The sequence below is a fragment of the Kogia breviceps genome, chromosome 17, assembly GCF_026419965.1.
Source record: "Kogia breviceps isolate mKogBre1 chromosome 17, mKogBre1 haplotype 1, whole genome shotgun sequence".
Taxonomy (NCBI): domain Eukaryota; kingdom Metazoa; phylum Chordata; class Mammalia; order Artiodactyla; family Physeteridae; genus Kogia; species Kogia breviceps.
In genome coordinates, this window is record NC_081326.1 from 66,207,098 (window position 1) to 66,227,251 (window position 20,154).

At 40.6% G+C, this 20,154-nt stretch overlaps 1 long non-coding RNA gene across 4 annotated transcripts in view; it reads left to right on the forward strand.

Moving 5' to 3' along the window:
• Positions 1 to 20,154, forward strand: part of LOC131743968 (uncharacterized) — a 405,600-nt gene that overhangs the window by 353,187 nt on the left and 32,259 nt on the right. The window lies entirely within an intron of this gene.

A 20,154-nucleotide genomic window follows, 5' to 3' on the forward strand; every position in this document is an offset into this window, starting at 1 on the left:
TAACCATTATTCTATGATGCCTTAATGGATGGTAACCCACTGATCTCTAAAAGTAGCACAGCCTCTCTAACTTGGAGCTCAAGACATTGCATGATTTGCCCTAACTATTCTAATTTAATCTTCCTGTCTTTTATAATTCACTAACCCTGAATTACAGAATCATTTGTTCTAGAAGTGTAACTGGACATCTCTTACAGCACTCGTGCAATTCCTCTTATGGCATGAGTATATCTACCTAATGATCTGGCTATATTCTACTAGGCTGAAAACTTATTGCAAGCAGAATGTCTTCCTGAATCGACTTCCTAACCCCATATGGGAGAATTGTGTCATACACTTAGTAGATGCTCAGTAAGTGTTTATGGAATAAATGAAGGCCATACATATTATTTTTAACAGTGTAAAAATTTCAAATATCTAATGATGGGGGCAAGTTGAATAAACTGTGACATGCTGGTGTAAAGAATTTTGAGCAATAATTAAAAGGAGAAAAGAGGGGAAAAAAAACAAAAGAGAAAAGGTCTGAAACAAAGCAGAAATAGAGTTAAATTCTTAAAACCAGATCCCTTCATACCTCTTCCAAACTTCTGTTCACTATTCCTCCACTTACTCTGACTTCTTTGAATGGTTCACTGCTCACAAGCCTACAATTCTCAGCCTCCTTCTTATATGAGAGCTTCTGTAGCTCTTTGTATCACAGTACATATCAGAGAAACCAGAGCACAGCTGGGGCTCAAGGAATGGTTGTTGAATGAATGATCAATGGAGAAATATGGGTAGACAACAAGACTTCGGGCCCTGGTCTTGATGCTGGCATCATTATTCTCCTATCTTAGCAGATTTTCCTAAACTGTTCTCCCTGAATCCCCAGGAATCCACACACACACACACACACACACACACACACACACACACACAAATTGTGGCGATTATAATAGAAAAAAATATATTTAAACTTATTAGTAATGCACAGGCTCAGCAAAATGTCAAGTTTTTCTAATTTTGCTGGAATGAAATCAATTTAGTGTAGCAATACAGCCTCATGCTAATTAGAAGCCTTAACTGGCATCTTCAATTAAGAAAACTGTGAACCATCAAAATCACTTAAAAATAGTATTTTAAAAAATGGGTACATGATCTTTTAAAAACTTAAAGCCTGTTGGGATAAAAATAATTAGTATAAAAAACTGAAAACTGTTTTAAAAAATTGGGATTCAGTTTTAAAATCTGTAAAATGGAGATTGATTGATCTCCTAGGTAAATCTCAGATACTTATATCCTAGGTATAGATTAAAATTACCTCAGTTCCTATCTTTGTCCATTGTTATACCATCAGGAGGCCAAGGTCCTATCTCTTTGTCTATTCCCAATTCCTAAATCAGAGGTTGGGCTATGTTAGTTGCTAAACAAATACTTGTTGACTAGATAACTGAACAAGCTTTGAACACTTTCTGAAAAGGAAGAAAAGGAATTATATCCCAGGATATAAGTGAACCATTTAGGGAATAATGATGAGTTAGACCATATTGACTTTTACAAATGGGAACTGTGAGGCCACTTGGAAACAGACAATTGGCAAGTTGAATAACTGCATTGCTGGTGGGAAGGGAATTAGGTAGGAACTCAATGAACCAAGCATCTCTTTAGGAATGGTCACAGACAGTGGGAACAAATAGGTAGCAATTTTTAGAAAGAAGAAAAAGAAACAGGGACAATTATTGCCTACCGAATTTATCCAACCTTGCTGCCCACAAGTCTCTTTCTTTAGTTCATGAATGAAGAAATAAAAAGAACATAACCCATGAAGACTGAAGCAAGGACTCAAAAGATGCAGTTTGTAATGTGAGGAGGAGGAGGAGGACAATGATACTTATCAACATTTTCTGATCATTTGCTATGTACAAGACACCTTGCATAAGGAGAGAAGAGGATAGGTTAAGGAGATTAAAGAAAACTATTAAGTAAAGGACCTTAATCTAAGAGGAATCAATCAACTTTAAGTCTTCTTTTCACCCATTAGGGTCCAACAGACCTATATTTGAATACAAGTGTACCAATTATTAACCATGTGAAGCTTGGTGAGTTGCTTAACCTCTCTGAGCCTCAAATTGATTACCTGTAAAAAGGGGAAAGGAACACTTAGTTTACAACACTATTGTGAGGATTTAATGAAATATTATATATGGAAGTAATCTGTTAACTGCTACGCAACTATGAGATTTGAAAGATTAGCTATTCCTATCACTCAACAGTTAGAGAAGATGTACACAAACAACCATGAATAGTAAGCAGTGGGTGATTGTGTAGGAGTGGGAAGGAGAGCCATGTGGTAAAAGCTGAGTGGTTGAAATCAGGCAAGAGAACTAATGGGAACCATATCACATCGGGTCTGCAGGCCCATTGTCTACAAAACACTTTGACTTTTATCTGAGTGAAATGGAGAGCCAGTGCAATATTTTGAGCAGGGCATGAAAGGCATAAAATAATGTGTGTCTTAAGAGGATCACTTTGGCTGCTGTGCTTAGAATAGACGGTAGGGGGTTAAGGCAGGAGGGGAAAAGTCAGGAGGTTAGTACAGTAATGCAGGTGAAAGATAATGGTGGCTTGGACCAGAGTGGTAGTGGTGGGTTGGTGAGAAATGGCTAAATTTTAATATTTTCTGAAGATAGAGCCAAGAGTATTTCCTGACAAATGTGGGGTATGAGAGACAGCACAGATAATTCCTATTCCTGGATTTTATTTTATTTATTTAAAAATATTTTATTGGAGTATACTTGATTTACAATGTTGTGTTAGTTTCAAGTGTACAGCAAAGTGAATCAGTTATACATATACATATATCCACTGTTTTTAAGATTCTTTTCCCATATAGGTCATTATGGAGTATTGAGAAGAGTTCCCTGTGCTATACAGTAAGTCCTTATTAGTTATCTAATTTTTATATAGTAGTGCCTATGTGTCAATCCCAATCTCCCAATTTATCCCCCGCCCACTGTCCCTCCTGGTAACCACAAGTGTGTTTTCTACATCTGTGACTCTTCTTTCTGTTTTGCAAATAAGTTCATCTATACCTTTTTTTCTTCTTTGTTTAGATTTCACATATAAGCAATATCATGATTTTTGTCTTTCTCTGTCTGACTTACTTCACTCAGTATGACAATCTCTAGGTCCATCCATGTTGCTGCGAATGGTATTATTTCATTCTTTTTCATGGCTGAGTAGTATTCCATTGTATATATGTGCCACATCCTCTTTATCCATTCCTCTGTCAATGGACATTTAGGTTGCTGCCATGTCCTAGCTATTGTAAATAGTGCTGCAATGAACATTGGGGTGCATGTGTTTTTTGAATTATGGTTTTCTCCAGTTATATGCCCAGGAGTGGGGTTGCTAGTTCACATGGTAGCTCTATTTGTAGTTTTTTAAGGAACCCGCATACTGTTCTCCATAGTGGCTGTATCAATTTACATTCTAACCTTCTGACCGACAGTGTAGGAGGGTTTTCTCCACACCCTCTCCAGCATTTATTGTTTGTAGATTTTTTGATGATGGCTGTTCTGACCGGTGTGAGCGGATACCTCGTTGTATTTTTGATTTGCATTCTCTAATAATTAGTGATGTTGAGCATCTTTTCCTGTGCTTTTTGGCCATCTGTATGTTATTCCTAGATTTTCACCTAAGCAACTGGAAAGCTGATTGCCAACTTCTGAGATCGGGAAGCAGCAAAGGGCCTAAGCTTGGAAAGGATAGGGAAGATCAGGAATTTGGTTTAGGACATGTTGAGTTTGAGAGGTTGGTTTGGTATCCAAGTAGACATATCAAGTAGAGAGCTGAATTTTAATCTGGGGTTTGGGAGCTAGGTCTGGGCTAGAGACATAAATTTGGGCATTGCTGGCGTGTAGATAGTTGGTATTTAATGAGATGCAGTGCAGCAGACAAGTGCTCTTTTCCCAAGATTGATTTCACCTTGTTTTAGCCTAGGTCTACGAAGTGGGGTTTTCCTTAATTTCTCTTCCCTCCATTCCTTCTACTTCCACTCTACCCCAGTAACTCCATGATACCTCATAGGATAGAACCATCCCTTCACATCTTAGGTCCCTTGTACTTGGCTGGTTTACTTTTCTGTCTCTAGTCGGCTTTCCCAGTGCAGTGACTGCCACATGTTGTTGGGATTTTGGTCCAAGCCACAGAAGAAGACAGTGAAGCTAAGTGATGCAGGAAGTAAACTCATGACCTTAGATTCGGGAAACTGGTGCACCAACCACTGAGAAACCAGAGATGGAGGATTTTTGCACAAGCATGAGCAGAGTATAAATCAACATCTCTGCCTTCAACAAAATCCACATCTTAAGTGCAAGTTTATTTACTCTGTATATTCTGGGGGACAAATGCTTGGTATTTATTCAGAGAGGATACTGGAGAACCAGGAGAATTGTCTTTTGCTTTCAAGTAGTGTATACTTTAGAGGGGGAGGTCAATGCTTATTCATGAGAAACCATATCCTGTATTCAGGAGAAGAGAAGGGGACAATGGATGGATGGAGGGGTTGCTGAGAAATGAATTACTCTTATTTGACCGTCACATTCTAGAATAAATGTCATGCCATCTGGAAAGTCTTCATTAATTCCTCATAAGAATGGTCAATAGATCCACGATTCTCCAGAGAACACTCCTATTATTTTATAAGATTTATTTTATTATTGCAAAAATAATGTACCTTCTTTGTAAAAAAAAAATCATAAAATAAAAATAAACAAGAACAAAAACACAGAAAATTTCATGACCAGAGATGACTGTGAGATCACCTTTTGGGTATTTTTTTCTATGTATTTACTTATTTTACAAAAATGAGATCACACTGTACTCCTTGTAGCCTTTTTTCTCACTTGACAATAGAGCTGAAGAATTTTCCATGTCATAAGCATTTGCCTACAACATCATTTGCATATCTGCCTATTGTCAGTGTCATGGCTATATAATGAAGGTGATGGTGGGCTTGGGGCTTGTTTCATTTTATTTTTCCTCAGCATCCAGGACAAGGATGGGTAACAGGATGTTCTTACAATCACAGAATATTAGAGAGCTCAAAGCTCCCTCAGGCACCATCTAGTTAATTTCCTATTTTGCAGGTGGAAAAGTTGGGACTCAATGTGTTAAATGGATTGGCAGTTCAGGTGGTCAGAAAGCTGCAGAACCAGAATCAAAACCAAGTGCCTGGACTCCAAGCATCGCATCCTTTCACTACAAAGTTCAGACTCAGAGTAAACCCAACATCTGTGAAATAGACATGCAGTAAAAAGAAAAGGGTATGCTCGGGCAGGAGAAGTTTGGGGAAGAAAGGTCTCTTGTGGTCCTTTTGGAACTTTCAGTTTTACTTCAAACCCTGAGATGTCAGAGGTTCATAGAAGAGTGAAGTTGCAGCATGAGAAGAGGCAGCTTGAGGAAAGAAACTTAGGAGCTCAGGTTTGCAAAACCCACAGTTGTGCAGTAGCTCAGCTCCAGCCAACACCCTGAAGGATGCAACAAAACACTAGGAGAGTGAATGGCCACCCAGAGTCTCAATTCTGGTTTCACACTGTATCTGAATGGCTCCCATCCCTCACCATTTGGCCTCTAGGAAGCCTAATAACATTTCAACTTTGCTCTTGGTCAGGAATGGTTTTTCAGTTTTGACTTTGACAACCCAGAATGTTCCTGACTTCCCGGAATCACTCTCCAAGCCTCCTTGCTGTGGAGGGAGGAGAGTGGTGCTCAGAAAGCTTCAGAACACATTCAACTGTGAGTGAAGAGCAAGGAATGCTGGGCGTTCCAGCCTGATGTTGACATGACACCATCCTGCCAAATCCTCTTCTTATTTCCACTGGGGTGATTGACCTGAAATGCACATGGGCTGCGGCACTTCTTCCCTAAAACCTTCCATGGCCTCAGGGTAAAGTCCACGTCCCTTTGTGTAGCATGCAGAACCCTCTACCACCTGACATTTGCCCACCTCTGCCTCATCTCTGCCATTTTGTCTTCAGCAACAGCAAACTTCGTATGGGTTCCTGTACAGAACCATCCTATTTTTTTCATCCAGTTCCTGCTTTCTGAAGTGTGCTTCCTCTTCTTTTATCCATGGTTAATCTCACTTAGCTAGATTTCGTACCTTTTCTGTCTACTTAACTAACTCTAAAATTCCGTAATCTGTGATAGTGTCTGAAATATTCTCGGGAATTTTCAGTCAAATGATTGAACTTCATCCTAAATCTTACACTCCCATCTGGGGTCAGTGCTGTTTCACTCAGTGGCACATTCCAGATGAGATCACGTGCGTTCAGGGTGGTCATAGAGTAGTGGCACATTCCAAATCACTGGACACCTGCTAAACACACATTAGGAAGGTGGGGAGCAGCAATTTACCAGACTTAGAATCTAAACAGAACCCTATTGCTTATTTTTCCCAGCTGCAAATTATCTGGATGGCATAGACGGTTTTCTCTAGTCCTGCACTTTAGAATATTTACTTAAATACTGGCAGTGATAAAATTGTGGGAAAGAAATTGCATATTCATCAAAAGTAGGCGGCCTGATAGAAGTGCATAACGTGGTAGTCATCTCAAAATTAAATTACCATATGTACATGGTCGGCTTGTCATTTGTGTACTTATATATTTATATACCCATCATCCTTGATCACTTACAAGAATGAATGCGTGCATTTGAGAACAAATGTTTGTGACATAAGCTAATGGTTAATTGAAAATTTCTCCTTAGAAGAGAAAGCTGGAAGACAATACCAGAAAAGACAAAAGCTTTTTAAAAAGAACAGCAATACTTGCTAATACCATACAGTTCGATTTTAGCTCAACCTAAAGGAAATTCCTGCTGAGATGCCTCAAAATTAGTATTTTTAAAGCATGCCATACCTAGCACACAGAGACAGCTCAGCTTATCAGAAAGAACACTGAATTAAGCATCAGGAAACTTGAGGCCAACTCCTCGCATAGCCTTTTCTGGGTGTGTGATCATAAGAAATTCATGTAACTTCTTCAAGTCTGTTTCCTCAAATTTAATCTGGAAATAATGCTGCAGCCTTGCTATTAGATTTGAAAAACACAAGATACATGAACTTACCTTGAGGTGCTAATTAAATCTCATTTGCATTAATGTTATTTTTCTATTCCCATCTGTATCATAAAAATCAGGGTCACAGAATCCAAAAGTACTACTGCTACTAACACTGTTACAACTGGTGCTACTAGTACAGCAACAATAACGACAACTACTATTACTAACTGATATTTATTGAGAGTTCATTATACATCTACATTGTTTTGGCATTTTACGTGAGTTAATGATTTATGTCTCTTAAAACGCCTAGGAAGTGGCTACTATTATTTTCTCCATTTTATGAGCAAGCAACTGGAGACCCAGAGAAGTTAAGGAACTTGCCTAAGATCATACAGTTAGTAATTGCAAGACTGGGATTTGAGCCCAAGCTTAAACTCCAGAGTCCTACCATTAAGAATTATACTTTCTTCCCTATCTAAAAATAATAGTAAAATTACCTTACCTTTGGATTGTTCTTTGTTCTTTCATAGAGATAATCTCATTTTATCCCTCCAGCAGTCCTTTGAAATAGAGGTTATTATCTTTTACAGATATGAAACTTGGGTCAAAAAGATCAGGGGATTAGCCCAAAGTCACCTTGCTCCAGAATAGTAAAATTAGATGGTTGTCCCACCATGGTGGGGACTAAGAACTTCTCCCATCCTGTTTCTGGCTCTATTCTGCTTTTGCAGGCACGTCCCCCGTTGAATATGCCTTCCACGAAGACCCCAGTTGAGTCCTGGTGTGTTTTTATTTGTTTTGAAAGCTCTCTCTTCTCTGTCATTCTTTGCGGCACTGTCTTTGACGCGTGAGACTACTCGTTTCTTCAAGCATCGTGTGATTCTGCAGAGCTTAGAAGGAGTTACAATGGACTTCCAGATCAGATGTCATAGGAATTTAAGGGAGTCATCTTGAGGGGAAGACTCCAGGTGAAATGAACCTCTGAGGTCAAGTTCACCTCCTCTCCAGACACTGAGCTCACCACTTAATCCACACTTCCTCTGAGGGAAGCACAAGTTCCTCCTTAAATAGAGCCTCCACGATGTCATTGCTCTCTGCGAATTTTAAGCGTGCGCTCTATTTTCTGTTGTCTGCAGTTCTGAATACTCCATAAGCTGACCTTGATTAACCTGCCTAAGCCTGCTAGCCTGTTGTCTCCCAGTTATGTCATCTTTCTCTGCACTGTCTCAGAACCCTGCGCTTAGGATGTTCCTTCAATTAGAACTCTCTCTTTAAACCCTCGGCTTGGCTAACATAGTCTCAGCTTATATGTGACCTTCCTTGACTCCCTAAACCACTCCTCTGCTCTTCCATGTCATGTAATCTCTTTTAAAAAGTTTGCTCTACTCATCTCAGCATTTGTTACATTGCCTTGAGATTGCCTGTTTAATTGTCCATCTCCTGAACTATGCAATGAACTCTCTGGGGGCAGTAGGTTTTGGTATCTCCTATATTGCCTGCACATGGTAGTGGCTCAATAAATAGCTGTTGATTAAATGCTTATTTCTCTTTCTGGAGTCACCAAATACTTTGAAAGGATCTCTTATTGATGTCCTTGCCTTCTAGACTGTGAGTTTTCTGAAGACATTCTGCCTTATTCAGCGCTGCATCTTCAGTGGCTGGCATGGAGGAGGCACTCAGTAAATGGGGAACTGACCAGAATTTCAGATCCTCTAATCCTGCCCACCAGCCTCTCCGCAGCCTGCCCTGCCTCTTCTGAAATGCATTCCTGTCCACAATTGCTCCATCTTCCATTTTCCCTTTATTTTTAATGACTTCACTTGTGGTTCGATCTACATAATTTAGCATTTGCTTATATTCTTTGCTCTCACTTTTCCTGTGTTTTATGTGTTCGTATCCCTCCCCTGCTAATGAAAATAAGTGTAAGCATAAATGGGATAATAATTTTTTGTATTATTATAACTTCTACCCACCTTCTTCTTCATATTTCAAAAAATATATACTCATCAGTGATAAATGCCCACATTTAATGAGCTCTTAACCTGTGCTCCTTGTGAGTGCTTTTCAGACAGATTACGTCGATCTGCACAAGAACATGAGAAGTAGGCACAAGGGAAACTGAGTCTTAGTAAGGCTCTGTCTTATCCAGGTGGTGAATGACAGAAGTAGAATTTAAATGCAGAGCCCATGCTGTCAACCATTTCTATCTCTGCACCATTGATAATTTAGAAAAAATATGAACAATAAAAATAATATTAAAGAACTCCCATACTTCCGATCCACTACTAGAGGCAGCTACTGCTACCATTTTGGTACATGGCTTTTTTGTCTCTGCCTATGGTAAGCAGCCTCTAGCTTGACCCCCACCTCCAGCTATTCACTCCCTTGTGTACTCCCCTCCTGTTGAGTGAGGGCTAGATTTAGTAACTCACTTCTAATGAATATAATAAAGCAGAAGCAATTGAACATAACTTCTGATATGAGGTTATAAAAAGACTGCCGCTTTCATATTGAGTCTCCTTTTCTTTTTCTCTCTGACATTGCTCATTTGGGGAGAAGCAAACTATGTATTGTGAGCAGACCACGTGGCTAAGTAACTGATGACTCTGATCCATAGCCAGCAAAGACCTGAGACCTGCCAATAGCCAGATGGGTGAGTTTTGAAGCCACTCCTCTCCTGTTGAGCTTGATGATGGCTGCCCCATCAACACACTGATTCTGGCTTTGTGTGTGAGAAAGAGCGAGCCAGAGACAGCCAGCCCAGCTGTACTTGGTGTCCTGACCCAGCGGCTGTGAGATAAACAAATGTTTGCTGGCTTAAAGTAGTAATCTGGGGGGTATTTTGTATATATTGCAATAGGTAAATAATACACAATCCTATAGACATTTATCTAAATATGGTTGATCATCTATGATTTACTATTTATCACAGATCAAAATTTAATTTATTGAGTGAAACAAGCTGATAAACCTTGCTGACAGTCTGTAAAATTCTTTTTTTTTTTTTTTAAATTGTGAAATATAGCCACATACAGAAAGTACGCAAGGCATCCATGTGCACCTGAAAGAATCATACACAAACACCCTGGTCCCAATTTCAGTATATTTTATATTTTAAATAAAATAAATCTGCAGAGTATATGTAAAATCAGTCACGATATCATCCCCAAAGAGAAGTTAAACGGCAAGCTAGATAGAGGATACCATTTCAGGATGGTTTATGAATCAGGGTCTCTGAATCTTTCTTTTGTAAAATCTTTCTTATACACTTTTCTTTAACTGTCTAAAGAGGAAATGCTTAACTTTGTCCTCAGGAAGAAGTCTAGGAATTGTACCATAGTGGAGCATATGTAATATGTGGGACAGAGTGGGGCCTCTGTACAAAATTGATAAAGGAATGAATGGACTTGGAATTAAGAACGTGGATTTGATCTCCTTCTCAGCTGATTGGAAGTGAGTGATGTCATCACTTAATATATATGAGATTTAGTTTCCTCATCTTTAAAATGGGAACATGCTCATGAAGTTGTGAGGTTTAAGAAAAATAGCATTGTCTATAAGAGGCCTGTTTACAGTGTGCTCAGCATATAGCAAACCCTCAACACATCAGTTACTCTTGAGTAATAATTCTGATTTCAGAACACCATTAAATATTGATTTATTACTATATAAGACTTAAGTAAACATATTGATTTCATTTTATTATTGTAATGGTTTTTGGCCGCACCATGCAGCATGCAGCATCTTAGTCCCACGCCCCTGAAGTGGAAGCACAGAGTTCTAACCACTGGACTGCCAGGAAATTCCCAACATATGTATTTTAAAACATCACAACTTTATTTCTTATTAAATGATAAATGCTCATAATAAAATAATTTTAAAGAATTTTTTTTTTTTAAGTATGAAGAAGAAATCAGCAAATCGCTTCGGAATTCCACCAGCAAGAAATAACCAACATTGTCTCTGGTGGACATCATTCCAAACAACCCTGTGCATATATGGATGGGTTGGAAGAATGGAAGGCTAGTTAGGTAGATAAAAAGCTAGCTAACTAATTAGAGATCGTAATGCTTTTTAAAATAAAAATGTTATGTAATTACACTTGATTGTAACTAAAGAAAAATAAACTGAAGTGAAACTGAAGAAATTGCTGAAATTTAGATCATGTTTCTTTTTTTTTCCATTGCCAGCGATAGTATTTCCTCAAATATCTCTCTACGTAGGGTTAAGTAAAAACTTGATGAAATCAAATGTTTCATTTTTCTCCTTTAATATACATCTTCCAATTTTTCAGGCAATACTAATTAAAAATAACCTCCTGCTATAAAAGATAAAGTGTTTTTTGAGAAACCTCCACACTCTTTTCCACAGTGGCTGCACTAATTTACACTCCTACTAACAGTGTACGAGGGTTTCCTTTTCTCCACATTCTCACCAACATTTGCTATTTGTGTTCTTTTTGATGATAACCATTTGACAGGTGTGAGGTGACATTTTATTGTGGTTTCTCTTTGCATTTGCCTGATGATTATTGATATTGAGCATTTTTTCACGTGCCTCTTGGCCATCTGCATTCCCTCTTTGGAAAAATGTCTATTCAAGTCTTCTGCCCATTTTTTAATCGGGTTGTTTGTTTTTTTGATGTTGAGTTGTACGAGCTGTTTATGTATTTTGGACAGTAACCCCTTATCAGTCATATTATTTGCAAATATTTTCTCCCATTAAAAATAGAACTAGCATACGACCCGGCAATTTCACTACTGAGTATACATCTGAAAAACCCCAAAAATGTGAATTCAAAAAGATGCATGTACCCCAATGTTCATAGCAGCGCTATTTACAATTGCCAAGAAATGGAAGCAACCCAAGTGTCCATAACAGATTAATGGATAAAGAAGATGTGAGATATACATTCTCACACACACACACACACACACACACACACACACACACACACACACACTGGAATACTACTCAGCAATAAAAAAGAATGAAATTTTGCCATTTGCAGCAACACGGATGGACTTGGAGGGCATTATGCTAAGTGAAAAGTCAGACAGAGAAAGACAAATACTGTATAATATCACTTATATGTGGAATCTAAAAAATACAACAAACTAGTGAATATAACAAAAAAGAAGCAGACTCACAGATATTGAGAGCAAACTAGTGGTTATCAGTGGGGAGAGGGAAAGGGGTGGGGCAATAGAGGGGTAAGGAATTAAAAGGTACAAACTATTATGTATAAAATAAGCTTCAAGGATATGTTGTACAACGCAGGGAATGTAGCTAATATTTTCTAGTAACTATAAATGGAGTATAACCTTTAAAAATTATGACTCACGGGCTTCCCTGGTGGTGCAGTGGTTGAGAATCCGCCTGCCGATGCAGGAGACACGGGTTCGTGCCCTGGTCCGGGAAGATCCCACAAGCTGCGGAGCAGCTGGGCCTGTGAGCCGTGGCCGCTAGGCCTGCGCGTCCGGAGCCTGTGCTCTGCAACGGGAGAGGCCACAACAGTGAGAGACCCGCATACCGCAAAAAAAAAAAAAATTATGACTCACTATATTATACACTTGTAACTTCTATAATATTGTACATCAATTATACTTCAATAAAATAAAAAAAGATAAGTGATTCATCCTCTGATACTTTCTCCCACCTCCTTTCTTTAGTCCTGAGTTTTGTTACTTTTACAATTTTACACTGAAAATGATTGATAATACATTGCGTTCAGCAATCAGAAATTCTGCTGTTGTGCAGTTGTTTAACCTTCTTTCCATGAATGTGATCCCCATAGCTAGTTCTTTGAACTATAACTTCTTCACTCTAGAGGTGTGTGTATGCGTGTGTTTTAATAAATTCATCTTGCAATTGCATTAGTCTTCCAGTATATTTTGCAAGAGGGCTCATATAGTTTCTGAGTTCTTTCATGTTTCAGAATGTCTTCAGTTTTAATATTCTTGAGTTACATTTTCCTTTAGTCAGGGCTTTGGGACATAAATCTGATTTCTTCTCGAAGAACGTTGCTGTGGTGAAATCTGAGGCCAGCTGGATCCCACCTCACTCCCTTTTTATCTGTCTGGATAAAGTCTTCCTCTATAGATAATGTTGATCAGGATAAGTTCAGTGCCTCCTTGTAAATTGTACTGTTTTTTTCTAATATATTAATTTCTTATGATTTGCGGATTTCGTATTTTTCTAGTATCACAAATATATATGAAATGACATCTCTGAAACACTCTCCCATTTGTTGGTTGCTCTCCATAAGATATATAAATGATTCTTTATGTGGGCCAACTTTGAGGTCTTTATTTATCATCATCTGTAACTGATTTGTTCATTTATCTTTTTCCTTTGCATTCACCGTGAGGTGCGAACGCCTTTTCTTTTTTGTCATTGTTTGAATTTTTTGTTGTGCCTAGTCTGTTCTCCACTGGTTTACATTTATTTGTTTGATCCGTAAGGATGCTGCTTTGACCTGCAATTGTTTCCTTAACCTGGTAATCTGCCTTTTCAACCCAGCATATTGCTTCATCAGCTTGTTTCTGAGTCTTGTATAAATGACTCCATACTGAGTTTTTTATTGTTCTTTTGCAGATTGTCTTTCCTTTCCCTTTTGTGTTCTAGAATGCTTGCATAGTTGAAATGCCATTTTCCTCCCTTTTTTCTCACGCTTAACATGGAGAGCTCTGCCCAGACCTTCTCTTTGCTCTGATCCAATGAGGAAGGACACTATGGTTCCTTTTTGGCTTCGTCTTTGATCAGGTGGTCTTGCCTTGTTACTTTCAGTTAAATTGATCAGGCTGAATGTTTCTTTCTGAACACTCTTCTGGAATCTGAGGATAACAGGGCATGGGGTGAGAGCTTGGCTGAAGCTTCTGGTTGACCTGACATGGGTTTTCTTCTAGGGTCCCACCAAGTATCCTGTTCTGGGGCCTTCCACCAGCCATTTAGTTGTGTCTCCCGTTCATCCCACCATCTCAGCATGAAGCCACAGAAAAAGCTGGTCCCCAGTGGCTCTTGCTGTTTCTGTTGAGTCAGTCCTCTGTGCCTCCCCAGTATTTTATTTTCATTGCAAGTGTGATAACTCTTGTTTAGTGTTATTTGTCATAACGTGTTACGCCCCTGCTCAAAATCCTCCCAAGGCTCCCATCTCACTCACTCAAAGCCATAGTCCTCCAGTTTTTACTGTGCCGTCAGCATGATGCCCCCTGGTACCACCATCCCAACCCTTGGCTCCCTTGGCTTAAGCCACACTGGCTTCCTTGCTGAGCTTCAAGTGTGCCAGGCCCATATCTTCCTTAAGAAGCTCCTAGCAGTGGTTCTTCCTGCCTGGAACCCTCTTTCCCAGATAGCCTCATGGCTTCGCCTTAGATTCCTCAGAGCTTGGCTTGGATGTCAGGATTTCAATGAGGTCTTCCCTAAAGGTGCTCTTTTATACAGCAGGTAGCTGGGAACTCCATCCCCCTTCTCTAAGAACAGACCCTGGCTCTGAGGCTCCAGTTCAGCCACCTTGCCCAGGAAGAAGCATGCGGGCCTCTAAGTGAGAAAGAGCTTCTGTAGATTGCATGACTGGCTATGAGAAACGGGACCTCACAGACCCGACCTGGGGCCCTCAGCAGAGTAGTGGAGGGCCCTCCACTGGGACAGCCTGCAGAGGCTGAGATGTTGAGTGAAAACTAAACTTGCAGTTTGAAAGATTCTGTGAAGAAAATTTACAAGATAAAATAAACGAATCCAAACTGAACTAAAACTTTGTCACCTTTTTTTCTCTTACTCTGCCAAGTTTTCACCTAGACTGTGTAGAGAAGACAAGGACAGCCCACCGTGGACTTCAGTTTGAGGGTTATACATATTTTTGACCCTTTGAATTAATAGCTGCTTGGAAATTGAAAAAGTTTGAAGTAAACTACCTGCTGACTTCCGGTTCAAAATGGTAGCTGTCTGGTGGGTCTGGAAGCTAAGCCGTTCAGCTCTTCTTGTTAAAACCGTAGATGAGATGGAACGCTAAGACTGAATGTACAGCCTGATGACAGAAGCTAGAAGGGTTCACGGTAATTATGGGGTAGATGCATCTGGATTGCAGATCAGCTACCTTGACTCCAGCATATGGCGTGCTCTTGCTTTCCTTCGTGAAAACATTCCCCTTCTCAGGAGTTGTCCTCGAAAATAGTATTGTCTCCTCCTCTTCTCCCATTTCCCCCAGTCCAGCCAGGTGCTGGGAATCACAGGAAAGCCTGAACAGAAAATAGGGAGAGATTGAAGTAGCGTGGGGAGGCAAGTGACCCTGCCAAAGCCGTGAAGTAGCTGCCAAGGCGTGAAGTCTCGGGTGGCTTCTGCCTGGCAGGGGCTGGGCTGGTCCTATCCTGCATTGTCTCTGAGAACCAGAGGCTGGGCTGAGATCTGAGCAAGAGGGAAGCATATTCAATGCACGGCATCCCGGGGGAGAGCCAGCTATTAAGCAAGGAGTGGACTGAAATCTGTGAGCGTAAATTGTGAATTGGAGAAGAGAATTCGACCCTTAGGGCGTGCATGGAGCAAATCACTGTTCCTGGCTTTAACAAACACTGACAAACCAGACTTGTCCTGTCCAAGGATGAGTAAAGCAAACAATATCATTATCAATACAAAGAAGGGGGCAATGAAAAATCTTGCCCCCAAAAAAGATGGGTGGGAGGAATAAGGTAGAGAAATACTGAGAACAGTTTATCACAGAATCCAGATGGTCATTTCAGAAAACAGTATGGTACTCCCACAAACTGCATGAAGGTCTCTCTGAAATGGAAGCAGAATGTCTGGAGGAAAGATCTAGAGGGGGAAAAGGCAAAGCAATTAGATGGAGGAATCATGATGAGAGAAAGCAAGAAAAATATATGTGCTCAATGGACACTATCGCTATTTCCTGCTGTGTGAAGGTTTACCACGTGTGTGGAGGATATATCTGAGAAAGTCCCTCAGAATTTAGGGAAAAGGAGACAAAGGGTTGAAAGGATGAGAGTAACAATAAGTGAGATTTCAGAAATGTTGGCCAGAAAATGTAGAGCTGTGTGACAGCAGTTAGCATGGCTGAGCTAAAGGCCCAGAGGGCTCATGGGAGGCAGGAACAAGTAGCCCTGATTCAAGAAAACCCCAAAATAAAAGCCTCAAATCTATGTAGCCTGGTGAGAGGATTAGCCTCCTGAGATAAATACCAAATCCCATAAATATGCAGAGGTGAAACAATGGGGTTGTTTCATATTAATAAAAATTAACCTAGCCTTCGTCTTCTTCTTTCCAACACACTTAATGACAGAAGATAATTTGGTAGCATCTGTAGAGTTTCAAGAAGGAAAGGATGTGATCCAGGAATGTTCCATATATGTTCCAGGGAACATTCACGTATGCAGTGAACGGGATGATATCACTGGATATGCAAAGGAGACAAAATATATTATCTGCAGTCCCTCCTTGGAAAACTTCTTTAAGACATATTTGCAAACGGAGTAATGAAACACAAGAGCTCAGAATTAGATGGTCACCATATAGAAGGACTCACAGTGAGCAATGATAACAATTAAAGAGGAGATAAACTTCAATGTCACCATGATGGTTATAAAAAGGCATTAAAGCCTGAAATTCATTCAGGATATAGAATGCTTATAATATATCAAATAATAGTGTCATAACTATGAGCTGGATCCCCAAACTTCAAAGAATTATTTAAAAAGACTGGGAAGTACATAAGACGGTGGGTGGAAAAGAAAAAGTGCTGAACTCATTGTCTTACAGAGGACCTATGAATTCCATCCTTGTAACGTGTTTATAGATTTTAGTTTTCTTTAGGTGTACATGTATTTTCTATTTTTTCTAACTCAGATAAGTATTTGCTTGATTAATAAAGAAACAGTAGAAGCTAAAGAAGCTAACAAAAAATAAAATGCCCTGAGACGAATTTGACCTGAAATTTTGAACCCCTACATGGGCTCTAGTCTCAAAGGAGCCCTCTCTTTTTTTCATGTCTTTGGGAAAATGATACAGAGAGCGGTTAGGGTGGAAGTGGAACGCTACTGTGGCTAATGTCAGTGACAGTGTTGAGATCTGGCTGTCCCCCGTTGTCCTGGGATGAAGGGGGAAGGAGGGGAAGTGACAAGGGATGCGCTCAAGCTTCTCCATAGTCTTGCAAAGCTGTAAGGATGTTTCAACCTCCGTGTGACCCAGGAACACTCCGTGGAGTTCAGGATTCACTTACAGTAGAAGGATGAGGGTCTCACTGTTTTCTCTGGAGGAGAGCAGTGGGTGTGTGACCTCAGAAATACTATTTTTACCTTTCTTGATCTTTGCTTCCTCATCTGGAAAGTGGGGGCAATAGGTTTTATCTCAAAGGTCCCTTAGAGGATTTCAACACATTAGGTACATAAAGCATCTAATGTAGCAAGAGAAAGTGTAGGTGTTTAATTGATGGGTACCTTTACCTTCCCAGCACTTCAATATTTCTGTCAATCTAAACTTTGAGGGAAAAATGAGCAGGCGGTGGGCTGGTGATCTGGAGAGTTCTGATGTGTCTCTGGGAAGGTTAGGAGGGGGCTACCAGGGAGACGGAGGACAAGGTCAAGGTGGAGAGGCTAGGATCTCACCCTGTGCCTGGCCCTGACGGCTACTGTAGTTGGCAGTTTCTTCCTCTTGACACGACTCCAAACTGCCTATGAAACATGTTCTGAGAGAAATCCTCCCCCACTTACATTTCCAATGAGGAAGGTATTGCTGTTTGATTCAGCAACTATCATTCCTAAATCTCTTTCTCTAGAAGGAAAAGTTGCTTGCAGTTATGCATTTTGAGCACAGAATGCTGAGAAACTCGTGCTATTTATAGCTACCTATTCTTTGGGTTGCAAAAGACGAGCACTTCTTGGGAAGGTGATACTTGCCTAATTCAGGCTCTTGCAGTCTCTAGAAAGGGAAACTCCTTTGATGAATCATTGACCAAGGCCAGGGCTTGGTCAACCCTGGTCTTTCAAAACCCAGTCTCTGGTACTGTATTCTCTAGGAAGTCTTCCTGAATCTCCCCCAAAGCTGGGTTATTTAACATCAACCCCACCTTGTTCCCTGATTCCTTCTACATTCTTCTCTGCATGGGAGAAGCTAGCCTGGAAGCACATTCCCTAGAATTTTGCCAGCAGGGGTTAGGGTTAGATTCTGCTAAGGAGAGGTGCTGGTATGGTGTTTTGAAGGCCGAGGAGAAGGATACGTTCTTATTTGCCGCAGCAGCTGTCAAAGAGTAGGTGTCAGTACATGTGGGATGTTGCCAGTGGCTTTCTCCCACTCATTTTCTTGAGAATTCACCACTTCAGCACTACTTCCTGGATTGCAGGGGGTAGCAGCTTCCTGGATTCCAGCCCTTGAAGATTTCCCTACCGACATGACTCTAACCCATCCCACAATTGTTCAAACTTTTAATTCCCTGTATTAAGTCCCTTTCTTCTTGAAATACCCAGAAAGCCTCCTATCTTCCATTTCAAACTTAGAAGCACCAGACCGAGTTCAGCACTCTGTTCCTGGCAGTTCTTTAGCACCTTTGACTGTTATTGCCCAAATCAACAGCTCAGAGGTTGAGTCCACAGACTGTGGAGTAAAGCAGAAACTTTCACCGCATCTTCAGCTGCTGAGACAAGCCAAAGGCTCTTAAAAAAACACAAAAAACCTAATTGGGAAAAGAACTTGTAAAGGAATAGATACATGTACATGTATAACTGAATCACTTTGTTGTACACCTGAAACTAACACAACATTTTTAATCAACTATACTCCAATATAAAATAAAAAGTAAAAATATATATATATATATATTCATGATAGAAAAGACATTCAGATTTTTCTCTCTCTTTATGTTAACCAAATACAAATATTTTAATTTGTTAAAAAAAAATGTGAGGGTGGGACTTCCCTGGTGGTCCAGAGGTTAAGACTGCACTTCCACTGCAGGGGGTACGGGTTCATCCCTGGTCAGGGAGCTAAGATCCCGCGTGCCCCATGGCATGGCCAAAAAAATATTTTTTAAAATGTGAGGGCAGGGGCTCCCCTGGGGGCGCAGTGGTTGAGGGTCCGCCTGCCGATGCAGGAGACACGGGTTCGTGCCCCGGTCCGGGAAGATCCCACGTGCCGCGGAGCGGCTGGGCCCGTGAGCCATGGCCGCTGAGCCTGCGCGTCCGGAGCCTGTGCTCCGCAACGGGAGAGGCCACAACAGTGAGAGGCCCGCGTACCACCAAAAAAATAAAAATAAATAAATAAAAATAAAAATGTGAGGGCAAATCAAGAGCCTCCGCAGCTGACTCCGGCATGGAAGTTTTCAGCAGTATTTGTAGACTTAACAGAGTACTATGAATATAGAGTGGGGACCTAAACCCATGAAATCAATAGTAAATTCACAGACCCCGATGAGTCATTTCAGTATCACGGGGTTAACCACTCAGATGCACTGTGACTCTTCGTGATTGGCCTCTTAGAATGTTGGTTTTTTCTTTGTTTAGGATACAACACATTTATCTACCAGTGGAAAACCAATAAGTTTCCCAACCGCCTGCCACATGACAACCACGTTATTCTGGTTTTGCAGGACTTGGCACCACTCAGCTGCATAAAGAAAGGTGGAGGGAATTTGGTAAAAGATGATCGATCCCTAGTCTGCTTTAGAATATGAGGTCCTCCTTCTCTCAGCTGGTCTTGCCATTTTCCACCACTTCATCTTGGAGATCTGGGGAGGAAAATGACAGGCGTCAATCATCCTCAGATAAAATACCACAAATACCCTAAAGCAGGGGCAGGCAAACTTTTTCTGCCTACAGGTGGATTATAAGACCTTCAACCTTCTTTGTAGACGCTCACTCAGGCAACGTATATTTCTGCTCAGAATTACAGTTCTGACTCCCTACTCCTGCCATCCACACGCTTGAATGGAGGAAGACCCCCTGTTTCTGGTTATTCACGCTCCTTGTAAGCCCCTCACTCACAAAGGCTGAGCACCTGAGCACATGGGCCTAATTTGAGGGGTGCGCAAAGCCTGCCTGTTTGGTACCTGCAGAAGCCATGGTGAATGCTGTTCCTCTGCAGACAACTGATTCCTTTCCCTGT